We start from the raw sequence: 14,943 nt of genomic DNA, 5'->3' as shown, positions 1-14,943 counted from the left end.
GTAGCTCTGTGTCATTAACACAATCTTTTTTTCATCAGCACATAACTTTTTATGATGAAAGCCTTTATGTAACACTAATCTTTGTATTATGACTTAAGTGAATATACTGTAATAATATTAAAAGTCTTCATTTGTTTTTTCATTCTGTGATTCAAAGCAGATGTCCTGATTTAAACCAAATTAAATGATTTAAAACAATACATATGGACACTATGTCATGTCCCAGGAGCTTCAGCAGCACAGAGATCTCAAGAACTCTGCAGTCCAACAGCATCATATCATAGAATCATAGAATCATAGAATATCAGGGTTGGAAGGGACCCCAGAAGGTCATCTAGTCCAACCCCCTGCTCAAAGCAGGACCAAGTCCCAGTTAAATCATCCTAGCCAGGGCTTTGTCAAGCCTGACCTTAAAAACCTCTAAGGAAGGAGATTCTACCACCTCCCTAGGTAACGCATTCCAGTGTTTCACCACCCTCTTAGTGAAAAAGTTTTTCCTAATATCCAATCTAAACCTCCCCCAGTGTACCCCATCATATGCCAGTGTACATTCTTGAAAAGGAAGCTGATACCCTCTAAAACAGTCATGTGGTACTTATGCAGCCACTAAACCTCTGCCCTCCCAAGTCTGTGACCTTGCCCTATGGAATCAGGTGTTTTACAGAGATGCTGTGGAGAGAACTAAATCTATGCAGTATCTCCCTAAGGTCACAGCTAGGGTTTAGGTCACTGACCAGGAAGACAGCATGGTTTCCAGAGGTGAGGGTATACATCCACTAAGGAGAGACTGAATAGACCAACCAACCTGAAGACATTTTCTGGCTGACGACTCTGAAACTAACCTGTCAGTCAAGAATCTGGGATCTTGGTCTCCCACCTTTGCCAACTAGTAGGAGGAAAGATCCCTAACCCAGTAAAATTGGACTCATAGCTACTGCCCTCCTCTCCGCCCACTGCCCAAAAAAGTAAAAAGCATAGCCAAGATTCCTCCAGCCTAACCCTGTATTTCCCATTTTCCCCATTGGCTAAGTGTAATTTGGCTCCCTGTCTCCTGAACTCCTGATGGTGAACTCCTTGATCCTAAATGTCCTTCTGACTGAAAATTACTTTGCTCTATGAGTGACTTTTATTGGCAGGCCAAAGACTAGGATGAATTTTTTCCACAGTGGACTACTGTTCAGTGGAAACTGACCTAAGCAATTCTTTCATCATCACACACTCTTTTGAGGTAAGGGAAGTAAGTAATTGATTGCTTTTCTAGACTTTATGCCTACCAGTCAAGCTGAATTACTTACTCCTCCCCGCCCCCACATACACACACAAGTGAGGAACAGAGCTGCTTTTGGATAGACATATGAATGTGATACTGAGGAAATATAAAATAATCTTCTTTCCCAAACACTCACAAAATCGGCCAAAGAAATAGGATCAACTAGGAGAAATGTGTTATTAATGGTATAGATGGGCCTAACCAAGTCCTTTAGCTAACCAGCCTCTGACATGGAAGAAATCTAGACCTAAAGAGTACAGGCCCATCTTTAACTCATTTCAAATTCTTACTTGTTTTTACTGACATTTAATATGATTCTATACTCAGAGAAGACCCTCATAAGAGAAGGAAATGTATGTATAGCTAGCTAGCCTCAGTGGGTTTTCAAAGTGTAAAACATAGAATCATAGAAACGTAGGACTGGCAGAGACCACAAGAAGTCATCAAGTCCAGCCCCCCTGTGCTGTGGCAGGACCAAGTAAACTGAGAGCATCCCTGACGGGTGTTTGTCCAACTTGTTTTTAAAAGCTTCCAATGATGGGGACTCCACAACCTCCTTTGTAAGCCTATTCCAAAGCTTAACTACCATTACAGTTAGAAAGTTTTTCCTAATAGCTAACCTTGTTGCAGATTAAGCCCACTATTTCTTGTCCTACCTTCAGTGGACATGGGGAACAACTGATCACCATCCTCTTTATAAAAGCCCTTAACATAATGGAAGACTTATTAGGTTGCCCCTCAGTCTTCTTTTGTCTATACTACACTTTCCCAGTATTTTCAACCTTTCCTCATAGGCCAAGTTTTCTAAACCTTTTATCATTTTTGCTGCTCTCCTCTGGACTCTGCAATTTGTCCACATCTTTCCTAAACTGTGGTGCCCAGAATTGGACACAATACTCTATCTGGGGCCTCACCAGTGTCAGGTGGAGCAGTACAATTAACTTCTGTATCTTACATACAACATTCCTGTTAATACGCCCCAGAATCATATTTGCCTTTTTAGAAGCTGGAGCACATTGATGATTCATTTAATTTGTGGTCGACTATAACCCCCAGATCTTTACAGCAGTAGTACCACCTAGACAGTTATTTTCCTTTTAGTAATTGTGCATTTGATTCTTCCTTCCTAAGTGAAGTATTCTGCACTTGTCTTTATTGAATTTCATTATGTTGAATTCAGACCAATTCTCTAATTTGTCAAGGCCATTTTGAATTTTAAACCTGTCCTCCAAAGTGCTTCCAACCCCTCTCAGCTTGGTTTCATCTGCATATTTTATAAGCACACTCTCTACTCCAAGTCATTAATGAAAATATTGAACAGGACCCAGGACTGACTCCCTTTAGTACCCCACTAGATACACCCTACAAATTTGACAGCAAACATCACCATTTAACATTTAGCTTAACTGCTTAATTTAATTTAAGAATTTCCCAAAGGGCTTTTAAGAGAGCTAGAACCCAACTCCAATTGATTTGCACTGGGAGTTGGACATCCAACTTCATTAGGCCTCTTTGAAAATTCCAGCCCTAATGTATTTTACTTTGATGTGTCATTGCCAAAAATATTAAGCAGAATAAAATTTTAATATTAAATTGCATTTCATTTTTTCAGAACAAACTACAATGTAAGTCTCCACTGAACACTATACAATGAAGGCTATGTAAATATAAGTTCCATGAAGTAAGTTGCTTTTTTAAATATACAGTAGGGGCTTCAAATCTGCCCTTAATTACCCTTCTGTTGTCAGCCGGCCTGTACGGTGAAACTAAGGGCATATTTTGGGCCATGGTATTTGACATATTGTGAACACACAACAGTAATAATTTATTTAATGAATTAGGATGGAACATCCTGAACAATTTAAATCCATCCAATATTGGCAAGAAGAATGTGACATTTTCCTTCAAATATAGACCTTACTATAGTCATCCCTGCATTTGTCACTATTGTAATGTGCTCTACATGGGGCCACATCATGAGAACATTCTAAAATTGAAGTTAATAGGCAGGTGGCCATCTTCTGCATTAAGTGATGGCTCATAGAAAGAATGTATTACCCATAGTGTTCTGTAAACTGCACTACTGTTAGAACTTGGTTACCTGATGTTTACATCTCTTACTGTGCGCAGTTTTAACCATTGGAGGTTCTCAAGCAAACAGGTCCCTGGAATAATATGGAAAAGATGGGACCATGACATTTTCCATTATGATTTCTACTCAATCCAAGGCTTCGTCTGACAGACTCTGGATCAGTCAATCTTTGGGGGCCCCTGCAAAGCCCATCATTTCCTCTCAGGTCTCTTGAGAAAGAGGGAATGAACAAGGTGGTTTATATCGGCGTTATCTTTGTATTGATGATTTCAAGTAGGAGCAATCCATTCCATTTGAGATATGTTGTACACTGTATTTGTAATTTTGTATGTTTATTTGTCTAATAGTGCTCAGAACTACAGACAGGTACTGGAAATAACTAAATAACACAGGATTTAAACTGGAAGCAATAGAAACTTTAAAGTTATACAGTATAGTGTTATCTTGTAGTAAATATTTCATGCCACCATTGTATGATTCCCTAATACATATACATACTGAACAGAAGAACATTAAACAAATGATATGGTTTACGTATGTCAAAAATAACATGCTACAAATATTGTGTTCCCAACTAATATTCTCGCAAACTGATTGGCTTTGTCAGTTCTTTTTAAATTATAATCTCAAACTGCAATATTTGTCAGGATGTGTATTATACTATATTATACATTAGCCAGTGAAGTAATATACTGAACCTGTAGCAAACAAACATATTTACTGAGTCAAAAGCAGCCAACAGACCTCCAAGAATCATAGTTATAAGTGATACACATGACATTTGATGAGGTCTGTAACAATCAGAATAAAGCACCCCACAAACTTATTTCAAGTACATATCATGAGGTGTCTAAATTTAAAAAGTCGTGGCTACTGAAGAAGCAGCTGACAGTTATTCCTTGTGTAATGCATTTCAAAAACAACATAGCAGGATCACAGTACATCCATACCTTACATTCTCATTAGGAAGTGAGCAGGTGGGTTTCAGAGTACATGAAAGCATCACGCTCCTAGTGGGGGTAACCTTTCTTGTCCTCATTAGGATGAGTGATGCCAGTAGTGAGAAATGAAGCATTTTCTATTTTCCCCCCTCTTCACCAGCACAGTAACAATAATCACCAGAGGATCCTCTGCCATAGATGAATAGATCCACATTGGTTTCATGGTTTAGTTTGATAAGAAAAGAACTATCCCAGGCACATCCATCTTTCATTCAATTCAAGATTTTTTTAAAAAAGTTGCTTGTTAATGTTGTTTTCAATCCACGTATTCATTATCCAACCTGTTCTTATATTAGTAATTCTGTTGCATTTTGTCTTTTCATTCTGTTATTCTTTCTTACCACACTTTGTGATATAAATCAAACAGAATGCCATAAAAACTGCATTGATTGAGATGTTAAACAGAACACCATTAATGATCCCATAGAGATTGAAAGCAACCTACAATGGGAAAGACCATTCCTGTCTAATAACACCTGGATGCCTGTAAATCAATGAGTCATTCCTAAGTAGACAGGAAGAGCTAATGATTAAGAACTCACAAATTTCACATTAGAGAATTGGCTATCAATATTTCCCATGTGCCGTGTACTCATGTCAGAAAAGAGCAAGGGGACCCCCTCCTCTCATAATTTTAGGGGCCCCTCCAGCCTACCTATATGGTAAGGGATGGTGGTTGTGACTCCCCTCCCTTCCCAGATGACCCACAAGTTGAGAGCCTACAATTTAGAACAGCATTTTTCAAAGTTCGAGTCGTGATCCAGTACCGGGTCACAACATGTAAGGTACTAGGTCGCTCTGGTCAGTACCGCCGACCGGGACATTAAAAGTCGATGGTGCTGCCCAGCTAAGGCAGCCTAGTGCCTACCTGTTCTGACACTGCACTGCACCCTGGAAGCAGCTAGCAGCGGTCCAGCTTCTAGGAAGGGGGGCCACAAGGCTCCATGTGCTGCCCCCACCCCGAGCACTTCCCTGAGCTCCCAGACAATGAAAGCTTGGGTGGGCGGTGCCTGCGGGCAAGAGTCGTGCAAAACCGCTTGTGCACCTCCACCTAGGAGCTGGTCTTGCTACTGGCCGCTTCCGGGGCTCAGCGTGGAAGGCAGTGCCAGGACAGGCAGAAAGCCTACCTTAGCACCCCGCTGTATCGCTGACTGGGAGCTGCCGGAGGTAAATCTGTGCCGCAACCCTACACCGCTGCCCCAGCCCTCAGCCCCTGCAAACCTGGAACCCTTTCCTGCACCCCAAACCTCTCTTCCCTGGCCCCACCCCAGAGCCTGTACCCCCAGCCCAGAGCCCTGACCTCCTCCTGCACACCCACCTTGACTCAGCCCTGAGCCCCCCCAAACCCATAGCCCCTCCTGCACCCCAAACCCCCCATCCCTGGCCCCACCCCGGAGCCAGCACCCCCAGCCAAAATCCCTGACCCCCCCACCCTGAATCCCTCATTCTTGGCCCCATCCCGCAGCCCTCACCCCCACACCTCTATTCTCTGCCCCAGCCCTGAGCCCCTTCCACACCCCAAACTCCACATCCCAAGCTCCACTGGGTCGTGGGCATCAACAATTTCCTTCAACTGGGTCCCCAGAAAAAAAGTTTGAAAACCACTGATTTAGAGGACAACTGGACTATCGAACCCTGATCCCCCTTCTGCACTCTGAACCCCTCATCCCCAGCCCCGAGATCCCCCTCCACCCTAAATCCCTCATTCCCAGACCCACCCCAGAGTCTGCACCCCCAGCCGGCCAGAGCCCTCGCCTCCCGCCACACCCCAACCCCCTGCCCCAGCCTGGAGCCCCCTCCCACATCCTGAATCCCCAGCCTGCCCTCACAGCCTGAGCCCTCATAACCCCCCCCTCCCCCCCGCACTCCAACTCCCCAACCCGGAGCCAGCCCGGTGAAAATGAGCAAGTGACTGAGGGTGGGGAGAGTGAGCGACAGAGGGAGGAGGGATGGAGTGAGCAGGGGTGGGGCCTCAGAGAAGGGTTGGGGCACGGGACAGAGCAAGGGTGTTCAGTTTTGTGTGAGTATAAAGTTGGCAACCCTATCCAGGGGTGGGATGTACAGGGGTTTGAGTCAAGTTGTGTGGTTAATAGTCACATAATTAGCACAACTTGCTATGCATACCCTCCATTTGAGAAAAGGGGAAGTTTATTTCATTTAGGCTTCTTCTCTGCTTGTTTGTCTGGCAGGCTGGAGTCAAGCAGTGGATTGTAGAGGCATGCCAGGGTATGTGCACTTTCAGTGCTTCAGGAAGAAAAGGAAGCCAAGAATACAGCAGCTCAGCCCCCAAAGTCAGCCAAAATATCTGGCACAGAGCCAACTACCTTGAAGTCCAATTGCATCAGAAATGTAATTTTTAGCTTTTGATTTAGTTTAGAAATGCTTTAGCCCCAAACATCTACCACAAGGAGGTTTGTCCATCCTGCCAGGAACTGTGGAGGCAAAACAAAACTGGCCAGTTCCTCAGATACCTACAAGCTGACTGATGATCTGTTACAACTTCTGTTGACCTTGCTATACTAAAAATTAACCAAGGCAGGATGGAAAAAATGCCACGGTGCTTGAAAAATGTGTTTGGCACACATCACCACAAACGAACAAAAAAATGCAGAAAGGCAGGATATAGTATATACCTGAACACACATACACGAACACATACACAAACTCTGAATATATGAATTTTATATACAGTGTTGCTCTTTTGTTGTAATGAAAACCCTTCTCAGGAATCCCAGAAAATGGTAATGAATTTTTAATTTTCAAGGATAGCTATTTTCAACTAAATTAAAAATGTTTTCTTTTATTTACTAACAACAGTAACAAAAGTAAATATTATCAAAACAATTTATATATAGAAAAATATGTGAAAAATTAATTTCTACAATTTAGAATGTCAAGTAGCTTGTCTAAAATTAATTTTTAGAAACATGAAATGCATTCAATAACAAGAACATAAAACCATGCAGCAATCCTGAGTATCAATGTTTGAAAAATACACTTGCACAAACTTCCCTATTTGACTCACGGTCTTTTAGGCCAGAAGGGAACATCATGATCATCTAGTCTGACCTCTTCCACATCAAACACGATGAAACCTCACCCACTCCTGTGAGAAGCCCACAACCACTGTCTGAGTTACTGAAGTCCTCAAATCTTGATTTAATGACATCAAGTAACAGAGAATCCACCATTTATTTTAGTTCAAAGCTGCAAGTGACATGTGCCAGTGCTGCAGAGGAAGGTGAAAATCCCCCAAATTAAGTGTTAGGGGTCTAAACCATTGATTTTTGTAGAATGTGAGCTTTCCTTTAAAAAAGGAAAACAAATGTTATATAGCCCTACAATTGCGAAGATTACTTTCAGCTCATGCTTAGAAAGTTAACAGATGCAACACTGTCTTCCTGAGTATACTGACAGAGCTCTAGTGCTTTCACTGCAGCTCATACCTTCACCAAACGTTAGCAAAGTGAAATTAACAGCACTTGCCAGTTTCACAGTTGTTCAAAAACCTGTGGGTGATGGTGAAACTGTCAATTTTATGCTGCTGTCTTTACCTGGGAAAGCCATGAGGCGGTATTAGAATTGTTCATGGAGAAAAACTGAGAACAGCAGGCTGTTGGGGAGTAGAGAAAAGTGAACAGCAACATTGTTTAAACAAAAGCAAAATACACTCCAGTGCTACAGATAAAATAGGCTAAAATTTTTGTATGTACATTTTACACCCTAGCCCCCTTTAATAGATGCAATTTTCATGGATCTGAAGTGCAAAGCAGAACTCAAATGACTGTCTCATATTATTCTTTTTTCTCATCTTTTCTTCCTCCAGTTACTTCTCACTACAGCCACTAAAGGGTGGGAAGGGCAGTACTGGTGGTGGAGCTTCACACTTATCACACATCTACTAGCCTGAGACTAATACAAAAGAAAACACCTTCAAAGCAGGATCCTGGGGCCAGTGTGCTAACCTGGATCCAGCCACAGTTTCTGGTTGGAATCCCAGCACACTTGCTTCTCTCATCTGGTGAGGGTCGGCTTCTTATTAGGGTGTTATCCCTAAAATCCCCTGCACCCACCCCCATCCTTTATCTTTCCTATTTACATCTAGCTAGCACGATCGTTCTTCTGGATAATCGTTCTTCTGGCTATCCCTGCAAGATGAGGATATCATATAAATTTAAGAAAACCATTCACCTATGGTGAGTTATGCTTTAATAAATACAAGTTTATGTAAATACAAGTTTATGTCCTGAAATGGAAGCAAGCACCTTATAATATTAATCTTAGCACTGTACGTGAAGTTCAACCATTTCTTCTGTTTGGCAAGAAATGGCTAAGCAAACTGCGATTGAATCTGTTAGAGACACAACCTTGAGTTTCAGCTTCAATTTTTCAGTTGCATTAATATTAAAGATAATAGTTCTAGCAAAATTTGTCCCTTTCTTATGGAAAAAAATAAAGTAATATAATTAACATAACCATATTTTACAGGTAATATTATGGTGATAGAATTGCAATCTGAACCCAGTATTCTTGTAAAACTTGGTTTTGTCAAATACACTGGGGAAGAGAGACTTTTTAAATTCCATTTAAGCCTATTTCCACAATTTCCCAGCTGCCTAGTTTTCTGCATTTGTCATAAGAGACTAACAAAAATTACATTAAAAATCATAAACTACCACCTAGGGGAAAAGCGTGATAGAAAAGTGAACAGCAACATTGTTTAAACAAAAGCAAAATACACTCCAGTGCTACAGAGAAAATAGGCTAAAATTTTTATATGTACATTTTACACCTTAGCCCCCTTTAATAGATGCAGTTTTCATGGATCTGAAGTACAACGCAGAACTCAAAAGGCTGTCTCATATTATTCTTTTTTCTCATAATCTAATTCAATTGGTCACATCATGGGAATCCTGTATTCATAAATGTATTTGTTTAGCCGGAAAGGTTAAATGTCACATCTGTGATTGATAATGTTTGTTTTGTGCTCTGCTTTTCAATAACTCTTCACTTTAAGCAGTAGTTTGCCTCTAAACAAGAGTGGGTGTAAGGATACTCAGCATAATGGAATAGGCCAGGTTTAATTCCCTTAATCACTTGGTCAGGGCAACAGAATTAACCACCACATCTGTTCACTTCGGAGTGTACATACCTAGTTCTTCCTCTTTTATGTAATAGAAGAGTACAGGGTCATTATACTGTATCTAGTCTGTCTTTTCCTAGAATAGTGAATCTACACAGAAAGCCCAAACAGAGATCTGCACACTGATTGTGGACTGGCACAGGTTGATTCTGGACCACAAAGTACTGTAATCGTATGACAGGACCAATTTAATCAAGAATCGCAAGAATAACATTTCAGATACCATGCTGTATCTATCCCAGTTTTCCAATTAGGAAAAAACAGAGCTGACCAGGAGCAGCTATACAAGGTACAATTCGTGCCGGGGAAAAAAAAGAAAGAAAAAGAAAAAAAGAAAAAGAAAAAGAAAAAGAAAAAGAAAGAACAGTTTGTTTAAAGAAAAAAAGGAGCGTTTACTTAAGAGTACAAATGAGTGTCATTTGATTAGAGCATTGTCATTTGTGGTGGTTGAAATTTAAAAGGCTTGGTTGAATTGGCTGAGAATCTAAAATTTTAGATTATTGGAGCCAGCATATTGTAGGAAAGTGGAGGCAATCTGGAGATCATGGGGTATTTATAAGGTCACTGGGAGAGAAACTCAAAGAGCTAGATCTGTTAATACCTGTGTAAATCCAGAGGAACTCACTCAAAGTTAACAGAGTTTGGATTTATACCAGTGTTACAGAAAAGAGAATCACAACTACAGTGCAGAAACTATTTTGTTGGGATACCCAACTACATACAAGTCTCCCTTTTTTGCTTCAGGAGACCTCATTATGAGTTGTAACAGTTTATCTGCTGAGCTCCTGCCGTTGCGTAATAAAAATTTCTCAGCTCCCTCCTAACCCACAATTCTCCATTCTGATGTGCTCTGAAGATCCCCGATAATTCAAATCTGGAGGATAGCAAATGTGATGCCAGTTTTTAGAAAAAGGCTCCAGAGGTGATCCCAGAAATTACAGGCCAGTAAGACTAACTTCAGTTCCAGGCAAACTAGTTGAAACTATAGTAAAGAACAGAATTATCAGCACATAGATGAACAATTTGTTAGGGAAGAGTCAACATGGTTTATGTAAAGGGAAACCATGTCTCACCAATCTACTAGAATTATATGAGGGGGTCAACAAGTATGTGAACAAGAGTGATCCAGTGGATATAGTGTACTTAGATTTTCAGAAAGCCTTTGACAAGGTCCTGCACCAAAGGCTTTTAAGCAAAGAAAAAGGGAACATCCTTTCCTTGATCAGTAACTGTTAAAAAAATAAAAGGAGTACTTGTGGCACCTTAGAGACTAACAAATTTATTAGAGCATAAGCTTTCGTGAGCTACAGCTCACTTCATCGGATGCATTTGGTGGAAAAAACAGAGGAGAGATTTATATATACACACACACAGAGAACATGAAACAATGGGTTTATCATACACACTGTAAGGAGAGTGATCACTTAAGATAAGCCATCACCAGCAGCAGGGGGGGGAAAGGAGGAAAACCTTTCATGGTGACAAGCAAGGTAGGCTAATTCCAGCAGTTAACAAGAATATCAGAGGAACAGTGGGGGGTGGGGTGGGAGGGAGAAATACCATGGGGAAATAGTTTTACTTTGTGTAATAACTCATCCATTCCCAGTCTCTATTCAAGCCTAAGTTAAGTTTCAACAATTTCCATCCCACCATCAACCTCAGCCTGGACCAGTCCACACAAGAGATCCACTTCCTGGACACTACGGTGCTAATAAGCGATGGTCACATAAACACCCTATATCGGAAACCTACTGACCGCTATTCCTACCTACATGCCTCTAGCTTTCATCCAGATCATACCACTCGATCCATTGTCTACAGCCAAGCGCTACGATATAACCGCATTTGCTCCAACCCCTCAGACAGAGACAAACACCTACAAGATCTCTATCATGCATTCCTACAACTACAATACCCACCTGCTGAAGTGAAGAAACAGATTGACAGAGCCAGAAGAGTACCCAGAAGTCACCTACTACAGGACAGGCCCAACAAAGAAAACAACAGAACGCCACTAGCCATCACCTTCAGCCCCCAACTAAAACCTCTCCAACGCATCATCAAGGATCTACAACCCATCCTGAAGGACAACCCATCACTCTCACAGATCTTGGGAGACAGACCAGTCCTTGCTTACAGACAGCCCCCCAATCTGAAGCAAATACTCACCAGCAACCACACACCACACAACAGAACCACTAACCCAGGAACCTATCCTTGCAACAAAGCCCGTTGCCAACTCTGTCCACATATCTATTCAGGGGACACCATCATAGGGCCTAATTACATCAGCCACACTATCAGAGGCTCGTTCACCTGCGCATCTACCAATGTGATATATGCCATCATGTGCCAGCAATGCCCCTCTGCCATGTACATTGGCCAAACTGGACAGTCTCTACGTAAAAGAATGAATGGACACAAATCAGACGTCAAGAATTATAACATTCAAAAACCAGTTGGAGAACACTTCAATCTCTCTGGTCACTCGATCACAGACCTAAGAGTGGCTATCCTTCAACAAAAAAGCTTCAAAAACAGACTCCAACGAGAGACTGCTGAATTGGAATTAATTTGCAAACTGGATACAATTAACTTATGCTTGAATAGAGACTGGGAATGGATGAGTCATTACACAAAGTAAAACTATTTCCCCATGGTATTTCTCCCTCCCACCCCACCCCCCACTGTTCCTCTGATATTCTTGTTAACTGCTGGAATTAGCCTACCTTGCTTGTCACCATGAAAGGTTTTCCTCCTTTCCCCCCCCCTGCTGCTGGTGATGGCTTATCTTAAGTGATCACTCTCCTTACAGTGTGTATGATAAACCCATTGTTTCATGTTCTCTCTGTGTGTGTATATATAAATCTCTCCTCTGTTTTTTCCACCAAATGCATCTGATGAAGTGAGCTGTAGCTCACGAAAGCTTATGCTCTAATAAATTTGTTAGTCTCTAAGGTGCCACAAGTACTCCTTTTCTTTTTGTGAATACAGACTAACACAGCTGCTACTCTGAAACCTGTTAAAAAAATAGGAAACAAAGGGTACTGTTCAACATATTTATAAATGATCTAGAAAAGGGGGTAAACAGCAAGATGGCCAAATTTGCAAATGATACAAAACTACTCAAGATAGTTAAGTCCAAAGCAGACTGCGAAGATTTACAAAGGGATCGCACACAACTGGGTGATTAGGCAACAAAATGGCAAATGAAATTCAATGTTAATAAATGCAAAGTAATGCACATTGGAATATATAATCCCAACTATACATATAAAATGATGGGGGTCTAAATTAGCTGTTACCACTCAAGAAAGTGATCTTTTAGTCATTGTGGATAGTTCTCTGAAAACATCCACTCAATGTGCAGCAGCAGCAGTCAAAAGAGCTAACAGAATGTTCGGAATCATTAGGAAAGGGATAGATAATAAGCCAGAAAATATCATACTGCCGCTATATAAATCCATGGTATGCCCACATCTTGAATACTGCACGCAGATGTGGTCACCCCCTCTCAAAAAAGATATTTTTGAATTGGAAAAGGTACAGAAAAGGGCAACAAAAATTATTAGCGGTATGGAACTGCTTCCATATGAGGAGAGATTAATAAGACTGGGACTTTTGGAAAAGAGATGACAAAGTGAGGAGATGACAGAGGTCTAAAAAATCATGATTAGTGTGGAAAAAGTAAATAAAGAAGTGTTATTTACTCCTTCTCATAACACAAGAACTAGGGGTCACAAAATGAAATTAATAGGCAGATTTAAAACAAACAAAAGGAAGTATTTCACAAAACACACAGTCAACCTTTGCCAGAGGATATAGTGAAGGCCAAGACTATAACAGGACTCAAAAAAGAACTAGATAAGTTCATGGAAGATAGATCCATCAGTGATTATTAGCCAGGGTGGGAAGGAGTGCAAAACCATGCCCAAAAGTGTCCCTAGCCTCTGTTTGCCAGAAGCTGGGAATGGGTGACAGGAGATGAATCACTTGATGAATACCTGTTCTGTTCTTTCCCTCTGAAGCACCTGGCATTGGCCATTGTTAGAAGAGAGGCTACCGGGCTAGATGGGCCATTGATCTAACGCAGTATGGCCGTTCTAATGTTCTTATGTTTTCAAGTGTTCTGGAGCTATGAACCTCAGAATGCATGGCGCATCAGATATCTGTGTCACTTTCCTTGCCTGAAAACCAATGAACTACTCCCTAGGCAAGATATGTGCAAATTTCCAAATGTTAATGGGATAGACTTTCTCATAACACTTCTAACAAAAACTAGGTTTGCTGGAAAATAAAATAAAATATCTGCACATGACTAAATATACAATGTGTTATAAAAACCATAGGTTTCACATGTGAAAATTAACAAAATGAAAACAGATTATTTCAGAGCCTTCAGATTTAAATGTTTTGTTATTGGACCTGAGCATGCCACATTGAAAAGCCATTCGCGACTGCATTCTCATCTGTATCCCCCCACACTCCCTTTGAGTGGGACAAAAGTTGCAGCATGGGAATTAGATTGTATGCTCCTTGAGGCAGGGACTATTTTTGCTCTGTTTTTACAGCATGTAGCACAAAGGATTCATGGCCCATAACTAGTATTCCTAGTTACTACAGTAACTAGTTACTACAGTATTACTGAAAAGAATAATTAGTGCTACAACAAAGAGCTATGAGTCCTGCAGGAAATTCTGCTGATTTGCTGTGGGACAATGATGTAGAGTAGCTGCATCTTATCTCAGGTCCCATCCATCCCTATGTGCCCAGGCAAATAATGAAGAGGAGTCACCATGCAGGAGAAGAGTGATGATGATGCATACCATTCACTCCCCTCCACCCCCATCTCCACCCTTAACTTCCCTGACATATTTGTCTTCTGCTTGGCTGTTTTACTTTACTCCATGTAGGGCAAGGAACTGTCTGACCTAATGAAACCTTGTATTCAGACAGATCTATGTATTTATAGTGCACTAATCATCATGATATCTAGGCTGAGATTATTTATCAAATCAAAGCCCATTTTATCCCATAAAATTTTTATAATTGCACCTGGTATCCTTTAAATTATGCATATGGCAAACTATGGCCAATCTCTCCATGACATATTTCGCCTGATGTACAAATACTAGTGTATTTAGTAATTAGTGTTTCTTATCTATGCTTCTTCAAGCTATAATTTTCCGTCTTGAGCTATAATACGTATAGAGGACCTACCATAATTTGCACAGAATTTAAGTACAGCAAAGGACTGACAAAAATTGGTTGTTTAACAAGCCACGGATTTTAGCCTTCTAAACGAAGCTAGAGTGGAATTGTACTTATTATATTTAGGACAGTCTCTTAAGATAGGAGGTTGTATAATAAGTGGGGGGTTGTCCGTTGACCAGGTTTCACTGCACTATGTTTAGTGTACCAGGTTTTACAATATGGG

Source organism: Dermochelys coriacea, chromosome 8 (assembly GCF_009764565.3).
Source record: "Dermochelys coriacea isolate rDerCor1 chromosome 8, rDerCor1.pri.v4, whole genome shotgun sequence".
NCBI lineage: Eukaryota > Metazoa > Chordata > Testudines > Dermochelyidae > Dermochelys > Dermochelys coriacea.
The sequence above is the reverse complement of the archived record's forward strand: the minus strand, read 5'-3'. Positions refer to the sequence as shown.